Consider the following 17225-nt stretch of genomic DNA (forward strand, 5'->3'; position numbering starts at 1 on the left):
CATGAATAGGAGTTTCCGTCTTTACAAAGGTTTTATATCGTTAACGTCAAGCACTTGACACACTTTGCACAGTAATCAGGCGCTTGAAGTTACGTTACTCCCTAATAGGAAATCGATTGTTTAAAGAAACGGGAGGATTACTGGCGTTTGTAATGTCTCTTGCAGCGGTCTCTCCGCTATATTTTCAGAAATTTTATAAGTTATATAACTCAGTACATATCTCGAAATATCTCTTCTTATCTTACCGATTATCAATGCAAAGTAGTTTCAAGCCCAATTATTCCTTGGAGCGTCCATTTACTCCATGGAATAGCTTCTCTGCTATCTATGATTTCTCTTATGAAAATAATAGGAACTTCTTGCCGATTAGTCGTAAAAGAAGGATCTATATGTACGTATTGTTGAGCGAGTCGCCATCTTGATGAGATTCTGTATGAGAAGGAATTTAATACATGAACTAAACTAAAGTAAGTGTGTTTGAGTATTATTTAACGGATTATTATTATTGACCGTGTCTGCTTACTACGCCGTGTTGCACGGGATCAGTGGGGAACGTCTGATTTACACTGGACGAACCTGCCGTTTTGAATGCTCAAGATATCCAGTTACTTCAAATAAATAGGCTAACACGGTCTTACCAGCAGATCTCCGGTCTTCCCCATGTGATCACCGAAAGTTAATAATTATTACAAATGTTTCCAGGAGATCGACTAACAATTTTCGTCGCACCGAGACTTCGAAATTGCTTCACTACCTTATGCAATTTAAGTTAAGCTTAATTTAATCAGGACAGAACAGTATTGAACTGTGTGAATGTGATAAGCCTGCTTTGTCAATGAAAATTCCCTTAATATACGCATGTTTCTTACTATCCTGATCAGTGAAGCTAAATCAGGCCGGTGTGAGAGAGGTTCTTTAAATTTAAGAGATATTAAATGTTCTTATAATTAGTGATAGACAAAATGTAACTTCAGCAGACACTCGATCTCTGATGAAAGGTAACCATTACCGGACCTCGTCTCTCGCCATCGGCGCTGACACACACACACACACATCCAGGCCGTAGGCGGACTTGGCAGAGAGCCAGGAAGAGGAGCTGCAAGGGCGCGCGGATCGGGCGGCGGCCGCCCTTGATCTGTCGGGCCCAGCGGCCGGCGCAGACGTCAAGACGCCGCCTTCAAAGGCGATTATCTGGGCTGCGGAGGACCGCCAGATAAGTGGCCGCCTGTCCGCGGCAGCAGCGCTCCGCGGAACGGGCAGGTGCCGGCGCCACCGCAGCCAATTAAATCTCCGGACGCGACGAGTGGCGGCGGCCAGCCGGGCTCTCCACCCGCACACGTCTCCGCGGGAAGGAAAGCAAATAGGACTGCCACAGAGATGAGGAAGTCATCTTAACGTGATCATGTCCAATATACACTACTGGCCATTAAAACTGCTACACCACGAAGATGACGTGCTACAGGCGCGAATTTTAACCGACAGGAAGAAGATGCTGTGATATGCAAATGATTAGCTTTTCAGAGCATTCACACAAGGTTGGCGCCGGTGGTGACACCTACAACGTGCTGACATGAGGAGAGTTTCCAACCGATTCCCAGAACACAAATAGCAGTTGACCGGCGTTGCTGGGTGAAACGTTGTCGTGGTGCCCCGTGTAACGATGAGAAATGCGTACCATCACGTTCCCGACTTTGATCAAGGTCGGATTGTAGCCTATCGCGATTGCGGTTCATCGTATCACGACATTGCTGCTCGCGTTGTTCGAGATCCAATGACTGTTAGCAGAATACGGAATCGGTAGGTTCAGGATGGTAATACGGCACGCCGTCCTGGATCCCAACGGCCTCGTATCACTAGCAGTCGAGATGACAGGAATCTTATCCGCATGGCTGTAACGGATCGTGCAGCCATCTCTCGATCCCTGAATCAACGGATTGGGACGTTTGCAAGACAACAACCATCTGCACGAGCAGTTCGACGACGTTTGCAGCAGCATGGACTAGAAGCTCGGACACCATGGCTGCGGTTACCCTTGACGCTGCATCTCAGACAGGAGCGCCTGCGATGGTGTACTCAACGACGAATCTGGGTGCACGAATGGCTAAACGTCATTTTTTCGGATGAATCCAGATTCTGTTTACAGCATCATGATGCCGCATCCGTGGTTGGCGACATCGCGGTGAACGCACATTGGAAGCGTGTATTCGTCATCGCCGTACTGGCGTATCACCCGGCGTGATGGTATGGGATGCCATTGGTTACGCGTCTCGGTCACCATCTCTTGTTCGCATTGGCTCTGAGGACTATGGGACTTAACTTCTGAAGTCATCAGTCCCCTGGAACTTAGAACTACTTAAAACTAACTAACCTAAGAACATCACACACATCCATGCCCGAGGCAGGATTCGAACCTGCGACCGTAGTTGTCGCGCGGTTCCAGACTGTAGCGCCTAGAACCGCTCGGTCACGCCGGCCGGCTTCTCTTGTTCGCATTGACGACATTTTGAACGGTGGACGTCACATTTCAGATATGTTACGACCCGTGGCTCTACCCTTCATTTGATCCCTGCGAAACTCTACATTTCAGCAGGATAATGCACGACCGCATGTTGCAGGTCCTGTACGGGCCTTTCTGGATACAGAAAATGTTCATCTGCTGCCCTGGCCAGCACATTCTTCCGATCTCTCACCAATTGAAAACGTATGGTCAATGGTGGCCGAGTAACTGGCTCGTTACAATACGCCAGTCACTACTCTTGATGAACCGTGGTATCGTGTTGAAGCTGTACCTGTACACGGCATCCAAGCTCCGTTTGACTCAATGCCCAGGCGTATCAATGCCGTCATTACGGCCAGAGTTGGTTGTTCTGGGTACTGATTTCTCAGGATCTATGCACCCAAATTGCGTGAAAATGTAATCACATGTTAGTTCTAGTACAATATATTTGTCCAATGAATACCCGTTTATCATCTGCATTTCTTCTTGGTGCAGCAATTTTAATGGCCAATAATGTAGCTACTGCTTCAGTCTGTAAGCTCAGTCATTCTGTTAATAAATAGCAGCTCTCTTTAAATGTGGACAGGTGTGAGATTATTTATTTATTTTTTATTTCACCTATTCAGAATAGGCCCTTCAGGCGTTCTCTAACTTCATGTCAGGGTTTTTCACATACAGTGCTCTTTAGTTACACTGGTGAGCGAAAATACTACCACCACAATCCACCGCGAGACTGAATGTCGTCTGCTGGATTTTTGAGAACGTGACACGTTAAGGAAAAAATGTAAGCGCGGCACAGACGGATGGGGAATCATTCATGCGATAGTGCGGATCGAAAATATGGAAATACACTGACATAAGCGAATTTGATAAAGAGCAGGTCTGCATAAGCAGACTGGACCAAGAAATGAAAATTTGCGCCAAGGCCGGGATTCAAACCTGGGTCTTCTGTTCACGAGGCAGATGCGCTATCCATTACGCCCCCATGGCACAGTGGCTTTGTACGACTGTATGGACTAACATAGCACGTTTCTCTCCTCCATCCAAACTCCCGTTCACGTCTCAGTCCACATTTGGTAAAAAAATGTCGATATATGTTGGGCCTCCCATCGGGTAGACATGTTGCCTGGTGTCACCACTTCTGCGGCTTGCGTGTCGGTTAGGATGAAATGATCATAAAGACACCACAATATCCAGTCTCCGAGCGGAAATATCTCCGACTGTCGGGAATCGAACCTGAACCCTGAGCATGGCATTCTGCTAAGCTCACCATTCAGCTATAGAGGCAGACCCTATACTTCACATCCCCCTCAATTCGAACTGCATTGCAGCACCTCCGAAGTGGTGTAGTTAGTCAGCCGTTCGTGTGCTACTGTCGTCAGCACCTACGGGAGGGGATTGAAGGACGATGAAACCGCAAGTGGGTGACAACGTGGTGGAGGTCCACGCCTCCTCTCAGAACTTCGAGTTTCGAGACTTCAGAAGCTGGACAGGCGGCGATTTATTGTAGATCTAATGACACAGTACAGTGGTTGTGCGGGAGTTGAACAAGGGGCTCCTCAACGTTGAACATGGGTTTCCTGAGCAGATAACCCTTAAGTGTTTCCTTGTTGACCCAACGACATCGCCAATCACGATTGCAGTGGGCACGGAATACTCGAGATTGGACCGTGGGCCAATGGAAACATACTGACTGGTCGAACGAATCACGCCTCCTGTGACACCAAGTCGAGGGTCGCGTCCGGAAACGGTGTCGTCCGGGTAAACGGCTTCTCGAAACACGCACCGCACCGTGGACACAAGTCTATGGGTGCTGTATCATGGTATGGGGGACATTTCTCTGGCCTTCCGTGGAGCTTGTGGAAGTAATCGAAGGCATCGTGACAAGGATGGACTACGTGAACATTATTGTGCCCCATCTGCAACCCATCATACTTCGAGTTTACCCCACCGGCGATGGTATCTTGCAACAGATAGCTCTTGTGTCACAAGGCCAGAATCGTGCTACGGTGGTTTTAAAAGGCCGATACAGATCTTAAGTATATATGTGCCCAACTTTAACCCGATGAAACCCATCTGGGATGCTATGGAATTTCAGCTCCACGCCCGCAAACGACCAGCCCGTAATTTACTGGAATTTTGTAACCTGTGGGTGGTGCCATATTCGTCCGGAAATTTACCAAACACTTGTCGTATCCACGGCAACCATAATCAGCGCTGTAATGAATTCCAGAAGTATACCAATAAGCTATTAAGCGGATGCTCATAATGTTTTCTCTTCTCAGTGTGCTTAAGAAATGACTATATGTTTATATCAAATAGTAAGTAAACGATATTACTAGAATTAAAAATGATTTTAATGTATCTTCTGACAATATGAATAACAATAGTGACTATGAAGAAATGAAGTTAATAACTATGTTTATAGTAACAAGTAGCAGATACAAAATGTATTTATAGTAGAACGAAAGTCACATTTTCTGAAGTTCTGTGGGAGATAAAATTAGATAGACTGCGCCAAATAAAGGCTTTGCGAAATGAGGAACGTCTGGTTACAAAGGAAGCGAAAGAAGTTTAGGGCTTAGCGTCCCGTTGATTCGACGTTGTTAGAGATGGAGCACAAACTAGGAGTGTTTCAAGGATGGAGAAGGAGTTCAGTACTGCCAGGAGCTATTTAGGGAAATCAGGCAACACCTAGCTGGATGGCCGGACGTCGAATTGAACCATCGTCCTCCGGAATGTGAATCCAGTGTTAAACACTGCGTCACCTCACTCAGTGGTCCGGAGACGAAGAGTAGTTAGTTGCGATGAGGTAAGCAGTGCGTACGGTGCCATGAGGTTTCTTGAGGAAGACTTTGTAGCATAACTGCGCTGTAACGAACAACTGGAGGAACCAGATTTTGTACAAGCTGCCTTTTTGCGTCAAAAGGAAAGATCTTTTTATATTTTTGCAGGGCTCGGAGAGATGCTGTTGCCATCTTGCACATTGCAGCTGCGTGCTCACCCTAGTTTAAGTTTTCGTCGGGTACTACTCCTAGGTTCCATGCTGAGAGAGACAAAAATATGTGTGTGTGCCATTTATGATCGCAAATGGAACGGATTCCCAATACTTCGGGTTTATGAACCTCGAATAGTCAATAAGGACTTCTTGGATTTTGGATGGACTGAACTTCTGAACTTTAACCATACATTTTGTCATTAGTTAAAACTTCCGGACTGAGAGGCCGTGGTCGATCGGTAAAACTTCTTCTTCCTAACGTTTCGTTGCCAACTGCGGGCAACATCTTCCGAGTCATTAACATATGGAAAAAAGTCTTGGGCAGCCAGTGTCGAAACAGAGCTATTGTATCAGTGGGAAAGATATCAGCTACGTATGAAAGAACTGATACGTTGCCCGCTGATATAGCAGGTATGTATGAAAGAGATGATATGTTTCCCACTGATATAGTAGCTCTGTTTTGGCACTACCTGTCCATGACTTATTTCCTGTATGATAATGAGTTTTATGAACAAACCGAAGGAGAGGCCATGGGCAGCCCTCTGAGTCCAGCTGTTGTTCATCTATTCATGGAATTTTTTGAAAAGCACGCGCTACAGTCTACCAGTAAAAGCACTCTGAAGTGGTATCGGTACATGGATGTCACTTTTGTGGTATGGAATCACGGTGAAAAGGAGTTGTATGGTTTCTTGGTGCACGTAAGTAGTATTAATCCAAAGATACAATTTACTATAGAGAAAGGGAAAAATGGACAAGTAATTTTTTTTTTTGATGTATCAGTAATTAAACTGGCAGATGGGAGTCTAGGGCACAAAGTATAGAAAAGATACACACACCGACAGTTACCTCCATAAGAATTCGTACCATCATCCCAGGCAGAAAAGAGGTGTCATCAAGACATTGGTGGACAGAGCTAATAAGATCTCTGAGCCATTTTATTTGCAAGATGAGCTAGATCATTCGCGAACGGCTTTTAAGAAAAATGGATACGCTGACAACGAGATGGATCGAGCACTTCATCCCAGAAGAGAGACGCCGGCCGTGAAAGCCTACACGTTATGACCTTTACTCTGTGCCCATTTTGATATGCACACAGGTCAGCGCTGAAATTATTTACAGCTGGAAACTGGAAGCTGTATCCAATTTGATTGGTTAGCACCTGGATATAACATGCGGTCATCATCACACATACTGTATTCACACAAGGACAGGAGTGATACGTATTGACATACAACGAGAAGAGTAGAGAACCTAATATTAAACGTGGGGGATGCCTGACATTTCATGTCTCCATTGCGACTATGACGTGCAGGAAGTGGTGCAATGTTGGCAAGACGTCTGGTACGACAGGTATGAGTTAAACTATTCTAATGAACCTAGATAGAAATTTAGCCTGCTAAGATTCACAAATAATACACTCCTGGAAATTGAAATAAGAACACCGTGAATTCATTGTCCCAGGAAGGGGAAACTTTATTGACACATTCCTGGGGTCAAATACATCACATGATCACACTGACAGAACCACAGGCACATAGACACAGGCAACAGAGCATGCACAATGTCGGCACTAGTACAGTGTATATCCACCTTTCGCAGCAATGCAGGCTGCTATTCTCCCATGGAGACGATCGTAGAGATGCTGGATGTAGTCCTGTGGAACGGCTTGCCATGCCATTTCCACCTGGCGCCTCAGTTGGACCAGCGTTCGTGCTGGACGTGCAGACCGCGTGAGACGACGCTTCATCCAGTCCCAAACATGCTCAATGGGGGACAGATCCGGAGATCTTGCTGGCCAGGGTAGTTGACTTACACCTTCTAGAGCACGTTGGGTGGCACGGGATACATGCGGACGTGCATTGTCCTGTTGGAACAGCAAGTTCCATTGCCGGTCTAGGAATGGTAGAACGGTGGGTTCGATGACGGTTTGGATGTACCGTGCACTATTCAGTGTCCCCTCGACGATCACCAGTGGTGTACGGCCAGTGTAGGAGATCGCTCCCCACACCATGATGCCGGGTGTTGGCCCTGTGTGCCTCGGTCGTATGCAGTCCTGATTGTGGCGCTCACCTGCACGGCGCCAAACACGCATACGACCATCATTGGCACCAAGGCAGAAGCGACTCTCATCGCTGAAGACGACACGTCTCCATTCGTCCCTCCATTCACGCCTGTCGCGACACCACTGGAGGCGGGCTGCACGATGTTGGGGCGTGAGCGGAAGACGGCCTAACGGTGTGCGGGACCGTAGCCCAGCTTCATGGAGACGGTTGCGAATGGTCCTCGCCGATACCCCAGGAGCAACAGTGTCCCTAATTTGCTGGGAAGTGGCGGTGCGGTCCCCTACGGCACTGCGTAGGATCCTACGGTCTTGGCGTGCATCCGTGCGTCGCTGCGGTCCGGTCCCAGGTTGACGGGCACGTGCACCTTCCGCCGACCACTGGCGACAACATCGATGTACTGTGGAGACCTCACGCCCCACGTGTTGAGCAATTCGGCGGTACGTCCACCCGGCCTCCCGCATGCCCACTATACGCCCTCGCTCAAAGTCCGTCAACTGCACATACGGTTCACGTCCACGCTGTCGCGGCATGCTACCAGTGTTAAAGACTGCGATGGAGCTCCGTATGCCACGGCAAACTGGCTGACACTGACTGCGGCGGTGCACAAATGCTGCGCAGCTAGCGCCATTCGACGGCCAACACCGCGGTTCCTGGTGTGTCCGCTGTGCCGTGCGTGTGATCATTGCTTGTACAGCCCTCTCGCAGTGTCCGGAGCAAGTATGGTGGGTCTGACACACCGGTGTCAACGTGTTCTTTTTTCCATTTCCAGGAGTGTATATCGTAGTCGACATTGTTAATGGCCTTTAAAATGTAAGAGGCGCGTAATAGTCACCTATAGCTTTAAGTCGTCTATTATTTTTATTGAATCATATGTTGGGTTGCAAAGTTGATTGTATCTATAGTAAGGAGTAAAACTTGTTAATATCTCATCACAAGATTGATGATAAATGTCGTGAAAACGTAACATCTCATAAGTATTTAGGGGTGATACTAAGAAGCGCAATGAAATCAGTATCACGATACGCGAATAAAAGACTTAGGTTTGTTGGAGAGGGTTATGAGTAACTGCAGCTACCTGTAAAGGAAGTTGTATACAAGAAGCTAACGCGATAAGCTCTGAAGTATTGTTCCAGTGTTTGGAGTCTTTACCAAGCAGGCAGGATAACAGACATCGAACGAATTCACGGACGCTCTGCTAAGATCGCAACAGGTCGGTATAGCCCATAGGTAGGTGTAAGAGGAACGCTCTGGGTACTTAAAATAGGAATTCTTGAGAGGAAGACGACGTAGTTCTCGTGAAACCCTGTTGGGTGAATTTAAGGAGCCTTTGTTCGAAGGAGTCTGTGCGACAGTTGTATGTCTTGTGCAGGGACCATGATATGAAATAAGTTAAGAAGATTAGCCATATAGATAGTCATTCTTCCCACGTTCAGTATGCGAATGGAAGAGGAAAGATTATTGGTGATACTTTTATGATGTACCCTGGACCATGTATTGTACAGTGGCTTACGAAACATATGTTTAGATTTAGCTGCCTGATTGAACTTTTACACTGTCTTGTATGAACGAAATCGTGTCGAAATCAGGGTCACTTTGGATAATGGGAATGAAATAATCTTCCAAAACCATCATGTACCGTTCGGTAGTCACCGTGCCATCAAGGAATATCGCACCGATTATTCCGTGACTAGGAACTGTACACCGCACGTCACCCGTTGAGGGTGAAGAGAGTTCTCGATCGCGAAAAGTTGATTGTCAGTCCACCCAATGCGCCAATTTTGCTTAATGAGGAACCCATCCAAATGAAAGTGGGATTCGACGCTAAACCAAACCATACTGTGCATAGTAATTCGTATCATGCCCCGTGGCCAACCTTACAGTTTGAACGTCCTAACGCAAACCGTTCAGAAGTTATTATGACTTTATTTCGTATAGTTCAATAACTGTCACCCCTTAGTATCCATATGGAGTTAGTACCTGGAAGTACGAACTTAAAGTAAGCGAGTAGACATCTGATCCTACTCGCCAACTTGCCCGAACCCCTCTACACGCCCTATAGTCTGGCGTTGTTTCTGCCTTGCGAAAGTTTTACAGTGGTAGATAAGCCAAATGAAAGGAAAAGTTTTTTCCGTGCTGAACATCGTTTGACCTTGAACTGCTGAGACAAAGTGACATTAGACACCACAAAAGTATGCTACAATTACTTGAAACGGTCGTTATCATCTATACTAAATTCTAGGGTTTACTTAAGACAGTTGGGGATAATTGGGAAACATAGAAGTACAATGGAATGCAGTTTGCTGTAATAACTAGCATATATTTGTGTCTGTGGAGCAACTATCGTATTTTATGTGCTGTAGCTGTGTTAGTCAACAGAACAGGTCGACACATTTCTTCTCATGTAATGACTGTAATTGTTAGTTATTCAGTGATATAAATTAAATATGGTTTTTATTCGATAGTCAGTATTTTTACTTTGTGGCCGAGAAGCCATTTGTCAATTTTTAATTGTAGAGCGCTACCTAAAACAAATGCAACGACAACAGTACCAGAAAATAAATCGCACTGGTTAGGAAAGGGGACACTGTCGAAGAAAGGTGAGGAAATGATTGATGGATCACCTTAGTGGCACGTCCTAATGTTGCAATGCTAATACGTCCATTTATGCGAACAGATTATCAAAGAGCATTGTGCTGCCTTCTGAGCTACATCACATCACTAGAAACGAAAGCTGACCATTTTTCCTTCTAGTGTTTCATTTATAAGTATTTCCAGTTTCATCAGAGACTATACTGGAAACCTGATGTTAGTATTTCTGTTTAGACAAGTGTAGTTTTGTCACACAACTAAAACTTATTTTCTATTTTGTACAATAAATCTCTTCTCCCTATGAGGACAGTTATTTCAAAACATATACATGAATGAAAAATGAAAAAATACATTAATATATCAGCTTCCGTGATGCAGAAATGGCATCCATTCTTATAATATAACAATTATGTTTGACAGACAAACCATTTTTCTAACGGTTGTCCATCATTATGTAGGGGAGACTTCTGTACCATGGAACACTTTTTAGGTTTTCCCCTCTAGCCAGTCCTGTGATAGAAGTTTAACACATTTTCTTCTTCTGTTTTTAAGTAATGGCATTCACTTTACAAGTGATGTAGTCTTTCTGAAATTTCAAAACTTACTCGAGAAAAGTAAAGTTTTTCCAAATGTGGAAAACTCTTCCACGTTACAACTTGGTCATGTACATAGGAACAAATATACCATTCAAATTTGGAAATGTTTAAATCGAGAAAATCTTGTTAATATTGCATCAAATAATTTTTGTGTTACATTATTACTCTACTACTCACCAATAATCAGTAAGTGAAATCATATTAAGGTAAAGTATTATCAACAACCAGTCACAACTTAAAAATATTTTGAAACATAAACTATTTGGAATAACCACAAATTTCCATTTTCTAGACAGGGAAAATTGTTAAGACATCGAATAAATTCAGGGCATTTGCAAATATTGCATGTTCCATAGTAAAAATTCCTTCCATTATTTCAAGGTACAAGATAATGCACAACTGACAAACTGTGGCTTAACTGTCCACATATTATGTAACTAGTTTTAAAAATTAGTATTTTACTCATGATAAACTCTATAACTGAAATGTTAATAATATGCGCAGAACAGATTTAATATATTATACAAGATTTAAATATGCAAACTCATAATATTTACTGACGCTACATACAACACAACCTCATCTCTCACAACAACAAAAACAGTAGATATTCCAGAAACTGCTTGTGCCAGTCTCTAGTATATGTTCCTTCACGTGATTCTAAAATCGGTTGTTAGAGTGAAACGCCTACCAGGAAACAGCATGTGTTCATAGGTTCACTATTCTTCAAGTATGAGTACACTCTCCCCTGTTTTCAAACATATAGGACTTTGTACACTGTTTGTTTATTCCTCTTGGTACTCTACATTATTTGTTATCTATTTTCTATGCTATACTGTATTATGAAAGATTAACTGTGACAAAACTGTATACATTTGTGCAAAAACTGCTTAACAAATTCGGTACTATCATACTTTATTATCATCTCTGTTGGTGCTTTTCCAGTTACTTTATCATCAATACATAATTATGTAAAGATGAGCAGATTATGTTCCTGTATGCAGATGATAAAGTGTCCCTCACTGATCTATTTCAGACACTCACCAGAAGTCTGTATATTTAAGAAATAAGCCAAATATATTCTGAACCATTATCTTATAAAGTGTAGCTTCTCAAAGAGGATGTTGCAGTTGAGATTCCTAAATACATTAGATAAGTCACATCAAGTCTCTTACTGTAATATAATGTGATTCAAATTTTTTATTCTTAATTTATTATGTACTGAATAAATACCCCATTACTGTACAACTGAATAGCAACCCTTTTGTACACCAGTGTTATCTTGCTGATTTTAGGAAATAATGCAAGTATAGATTAACCATTAGGTGTTGGCATCCATGAAATCACACTTCCTAAACAATCATAATTCTCAGCTTAAATTTGTTTGTAATAGTGTACTGATGACACCAGTTATGTGATGTCTTTTGTGTTTCTTGATTTGAGCGTCACTTGCAAGACTGCAATGCGCTGCCAGTTGTTAATGGATGAGTAGGGTATGTGTACTACGCTCACCAGAATGTATAGCTAAAAAAATTATGATAACAAAGGCAAACAATTTCTACATGTATTTATTGTTTCTGCAAAAATGTGTATAAAAATCTGGGTACAATAAGTTTTGTCCCAAATGAATATGGAATATACGACTGAACAGGCCCTGTTACTAAAGACCAGAAAGACTAGTCACTGGAAGTAAAACATGATTTAGGGTGCTTGCCATCAAACCCGAGCAATTTTATGTAGCCAGTAATTGGACACAGGTTAAAGACAATAGAGGGTGGAACATTATGTTTCAAATGAGTCAAAGTTCCTAAATCTAATTATCTGCATTTATTACAGTGACCAGCCCAGGCAGTTATATGTTTCTTGTTGAACTTGCCTGATACGTTACACTGAATGAAATAAAGTGTTGTAGTTCCATTATAAGTTGCATTGAGAAGTATCTTTTTTTTAATTTCTTGATCGTGACTAGTTTCAGACATCTGTGTCAGTTTTCAAACCAGTCGTAACGTAAGTGTGACAATATGGGTAATAGCCTATGTACAGAAACTGCCCCAGCAGTGATAATCGAAGCAGCACTATGTCCAACTTAGCAGCAGTAAATAGAGCACAAAGGATGTACATTAGAGAATGCTCTTCTTTAATATCCATCCTATGTGGTCTATTTACTGTTGCTGAGTTGGCCATAGTGCCACTCTGATCCTCACTGTAGGGGTTGTATCTGTACATAGGCTATCACCAATATTGTCACACTTATGATACAGATGATTTGAAAATGGACACAGATGTTTGAAACTAGTCACATCAGCAAATAAAAAACGATACTACTCAGTGCAACTTATGATGGAGCTACAACCATTTATTCGAGTTATAAAACAAGCTGAGGACATTATTTTTCACCAGCAGCATTCTGCAAGTTTGTACCACTGTTGAATGGTAGAATTACCAAGATTTTAGTAAGTATGTATTTAAACATAACAGTATTGGAATCTTTTACAGATGTATTTAAGTAACAGTAAACAATATTTTATTTCCATACAAGACAAATACTACAAAATACCACTCTCAGATTAGATGAAGTTGATCACAATTAATTTTGTATCTTGCTTTTAATATTGCTCCTCTACCTGCCAGGCATTTATATCACTTGGTAAGGGATCAAATATGTTGATTGGAGCGTGATTCTCTCCTTTCTGGCCTGAAGCAAATTTTGATCAAGATCATATTTCCTTGTAATACTATAAATACATATGTCATTAGTCCATTGGAATTGGTGGATTATTTACAAAATGGATGGGTCGGTTATTTATAAAGCTTATCGATTGTTTGGAAAACTCATGAGGTAATAAACGTACTTTGCTCACTGCATATTATTATAACATTTTTTGTGTTCCAGACTTCCCTTTTAAAGATTTGTTACATCAGAACTCAGAATTATCAAGCTTTAAAATGACTTGTTTGTCTCCAGGATTTGAAGTAAAAAAGAAAGATTGAACAAAATTATATGAAGATAGTATCTGTTCCCGAAAGAACAGATACCATTGATGACCGTGCAGCTTCTCTAGAATGAAATGATAATTAAGTCGAAACCCTTAGCTGCCGAGAGGTGTGGATATACTTCAATGGGGACAGTTGAAAATGTGTGCCCTGACTGAGACTCGAACCCGGGATCTCCTGCTTACATGGCAGACGTTCTATCCCTCTGAGCCACTGAGATCACAGAGGATAGTGCGACTGCAGGGATTTATCCCTTGCACACTTCCCGTGAGACCCACATTCCCAACTGTCCACAACCTACATTCGTAGTGCTCCTAATAGATATTCTAGAGAAGCTGCACAGTCATCAATGGTATCTGTTTTTCGGGAACAGATACTATCTTCTTATAGTTACAGGCTACTATTGACCTTCTTCTGTGCGAATGCACACGCTTTGCCCGAACTCTTACGGGGCTCGGCAGCTTAGTCTGCCGCGAGTAATGAGTGAATGGGCAAATATCAGCTGTTGAATGTTGTGATGTGCCAAGTAATTTTTGATACAACAAAAACTGAACCAGTCAAGCAACTTGCCTTTCAAAATTACCCTGAATTAACGAATTTTCTTCATGAGATTTCACATTTATATACATTATAAAATATGAAAGTGCTTCTAGATGCTTTTATCTTCTATATTTTTATAGCTTTTTTTCTGAAGACCTGATTCCTTCACTGAGCTGAGGCTTATATGATGATGGCTTTATTTTTACACCTGGAGTAATGTACTTCAAAAAAAAGAAATACAGACTTCTCAGGTAATAATTTGAAGATTTAATAACATTAAACTTACTGTCAAAATCTCATCTCTTAACATTCTTTCTAATAGAAGCTGTTGCGGTCATGTAACCATTGGTATTCATCTGCCTCCAAACAATTATTCAGTTTTTATTAGATGCATTCTAACTGACTGCCATATGCATCACACTCAGTGTTACGATTTCTGTGCAATCATCAAAGACAGAAATATGAAATTACTGGAAATGTTAGAAATTATGAACCATATGAGACAGAATCGTGATTTCCCTAAATCGCTCCAGGTAAATGCCGGGATGGTTCCTTTGAAAGGGCACGGCCGACTTCCTTCCCCGTCCTTCCCTAAAACCGATGAGACCGATGACCTCACAGTTTGGTCTCTTCCCTCAAAACAGCCCAGCCCAGACAGAATCCTAATATACTCAAAGTTTTTAATGAACAAGGAAAATTTTATTTTCTGTTATATTACTTTAAATTTCACGAATAACTTCCATAATGTATATATGAGAAAACTAAACAATTACAACAGGAAAAACTGTATGTAAATTTGAAATTAACTTTTTTATAAAATGTATTTAAACTGCCTTCAACCTTGTAGAGATCATTATTGCTGTACTGCCTAACTTTTTGGTCCCACAGTTATTTTATTTCTAATTATGACAATTACCTATCACTAACAAATGACGTAACAAGAATAAAACTCAATTGTATGTAAATACGAAGTATTGCAGAAAAAGTAAACTGTTTTTTCTTTGTTAATTATATTTTATTTAGGTTTTAAGACTCATTTCTTTTAGGATAAATTGTAATGTTCCTATTTTCGAAGCATAAAAAACTGAAAAATTGAAAGATACGTTTTTAAAAAATCACAAACGAAATATTTTCGAATGAAAACAGCAAGTAATTAGATATCGTCCCAAATCACAAGTGTAAAATGAAGCAACAGGACACAGAACTAGGTACAAGATGTATAGAAAAAGCACCAGCATCGCTTAGTATGCTGTGTGTCCATTTTTCAAGAAGGAACTCCTGCCCAGAAATCCATAATTTGAGCCCTATTCGGCATTTAAATTTCAGAACGGCAGTGTCAAATTTTGTTTAGATTGTTGTAGTATCCTAACTATTTATGCAACACATTAGCCCACAGTGTAAGATTAATGTCCATACAGCACTTGCAGGAAGGTTTATTACTGAAAGGCATCCATTTCGGAACGAGCGCTTTTCACGGATTACAGAACTCACTATGTTCGGCGTAAGTCACTTTGACTGGATTCAGTCAATGAGAATGATATACAGCAAAACTCATTTCGGTTCCCTCATGTTTTTAAGGAAAAGGCACCATCGTCTCGTCATTTTCCCTGAGCAGCACGCTGTAGCAAGCCATAGACCAAATATTTTTACTTGTGTGCACTATGGACACACTTGGTTATCAGCCTTCGGTTTAATGGTGAACGAACCAATCCACGAGAACTTCATTTGCAATGATACGATTGGGTTCGAGTTAGGTAAAGTATCTTTTGCGAGTTGTCAGTTGCATGCGGATTCATGTGCTGAATGAGGGGTCTTCGTTCACAATGCTTTGAACACTTAGTAGTTTCAGTCCAACTCTGTGTTAGGCCTCTGTAAATTTAAATGATTCACAAGCAGCTTTCACCTCTCACTACTATGTTTTCAAGAACTTTGTAATGTTATTTCTTTTGATATTATGAGATATTATTTGGAAGGTATGTTAGACACTCCGACTCAATGGTTATTGGCAGCCACCACGGCGATAACGTATACATAACCTGCGTGTAAATTGTATCGGTTCTTTGATACCTTCCGACTTCGTAAATCCATTACCAAACATCTTTGTCCTGGAACTATCACTTTCTGCCATGTGTATTTGTATCCACGTTGCGATCATTAAACGTAGTTGCATTTGATAAGGGTTACATAGGACATGCGTGCTCCATTAGTATTCACGATTTTGTAAAATATTTTCAGCAATGCAGGTAAGCTGACACTGAGACAGTTCTCCGAGGCATTCTGCCGCTGTCATAATGTAATTGGAATTCATCGTATGTACCACAAAAGCCCAGTGTTTTCAGGTTATTAGGCAAGATAGGAAACAGGCGACAAAAACATTTGTCCTTTCACAAATAAGGTGCGATTTGCTACACTTTGAGGTCGTGTAGTATATGGTTTACAGCTCACGTAATTTTCAATATTCAGTTGTGTCACCTCCGAGTAACTTCTCCCTTCTTTCGTTGCGCTTTGTGTACCTTTCCAATTGCAGTGGTTAGTTAAAACTCAGATAGTGTTACCTTGCGGCTATATTCACTTTCTGGGGTGTGTATTTCACGGCGTTAACGGGTGTTCATAATCCTATAGGAAAGCAGTAGTGGCTCACAGTATGTTGAGGAGAATGGTCAACACATTTTTTACATGGGAAACTATGTCGGCAAAGAATTGTTTTTATCATCTGATGCTAAAGAGAAATGCATAATAAATCGATACAGTGCACAGTACACAAATTTCCCAAATCACATTGTACTAATGTAAATCCAATAAAATGTAACAAGCGCAGAAAACAGACAAAAATTTTGCAGATTTAATGTTTGAGAAACCCTGCAGGCGAGTGAACGGAAACTATTTGCAACTTTCCATTCATTCTTTGTTTTGTCTGAGGTGTCCCGAACGTCAGAGGAAGCGAAGTA

This window comes from Schistocerca serialis, chromosome 1 (genome assembly GCF_023864345.2).
Source record: "Schistocerca serialis cubense isolate TAMUIC-IGC-003099 chromosome 1, iqSchSeri2.2, whole genome shotgun sequence".
Classification (NCBI taxonomy): domain Eukaryota; kingdom Metazoa; phylum Arthropoda; class Insecta; order Orthoptera; family Acrididae; genus Schistocerca; species Schistocerca serialis.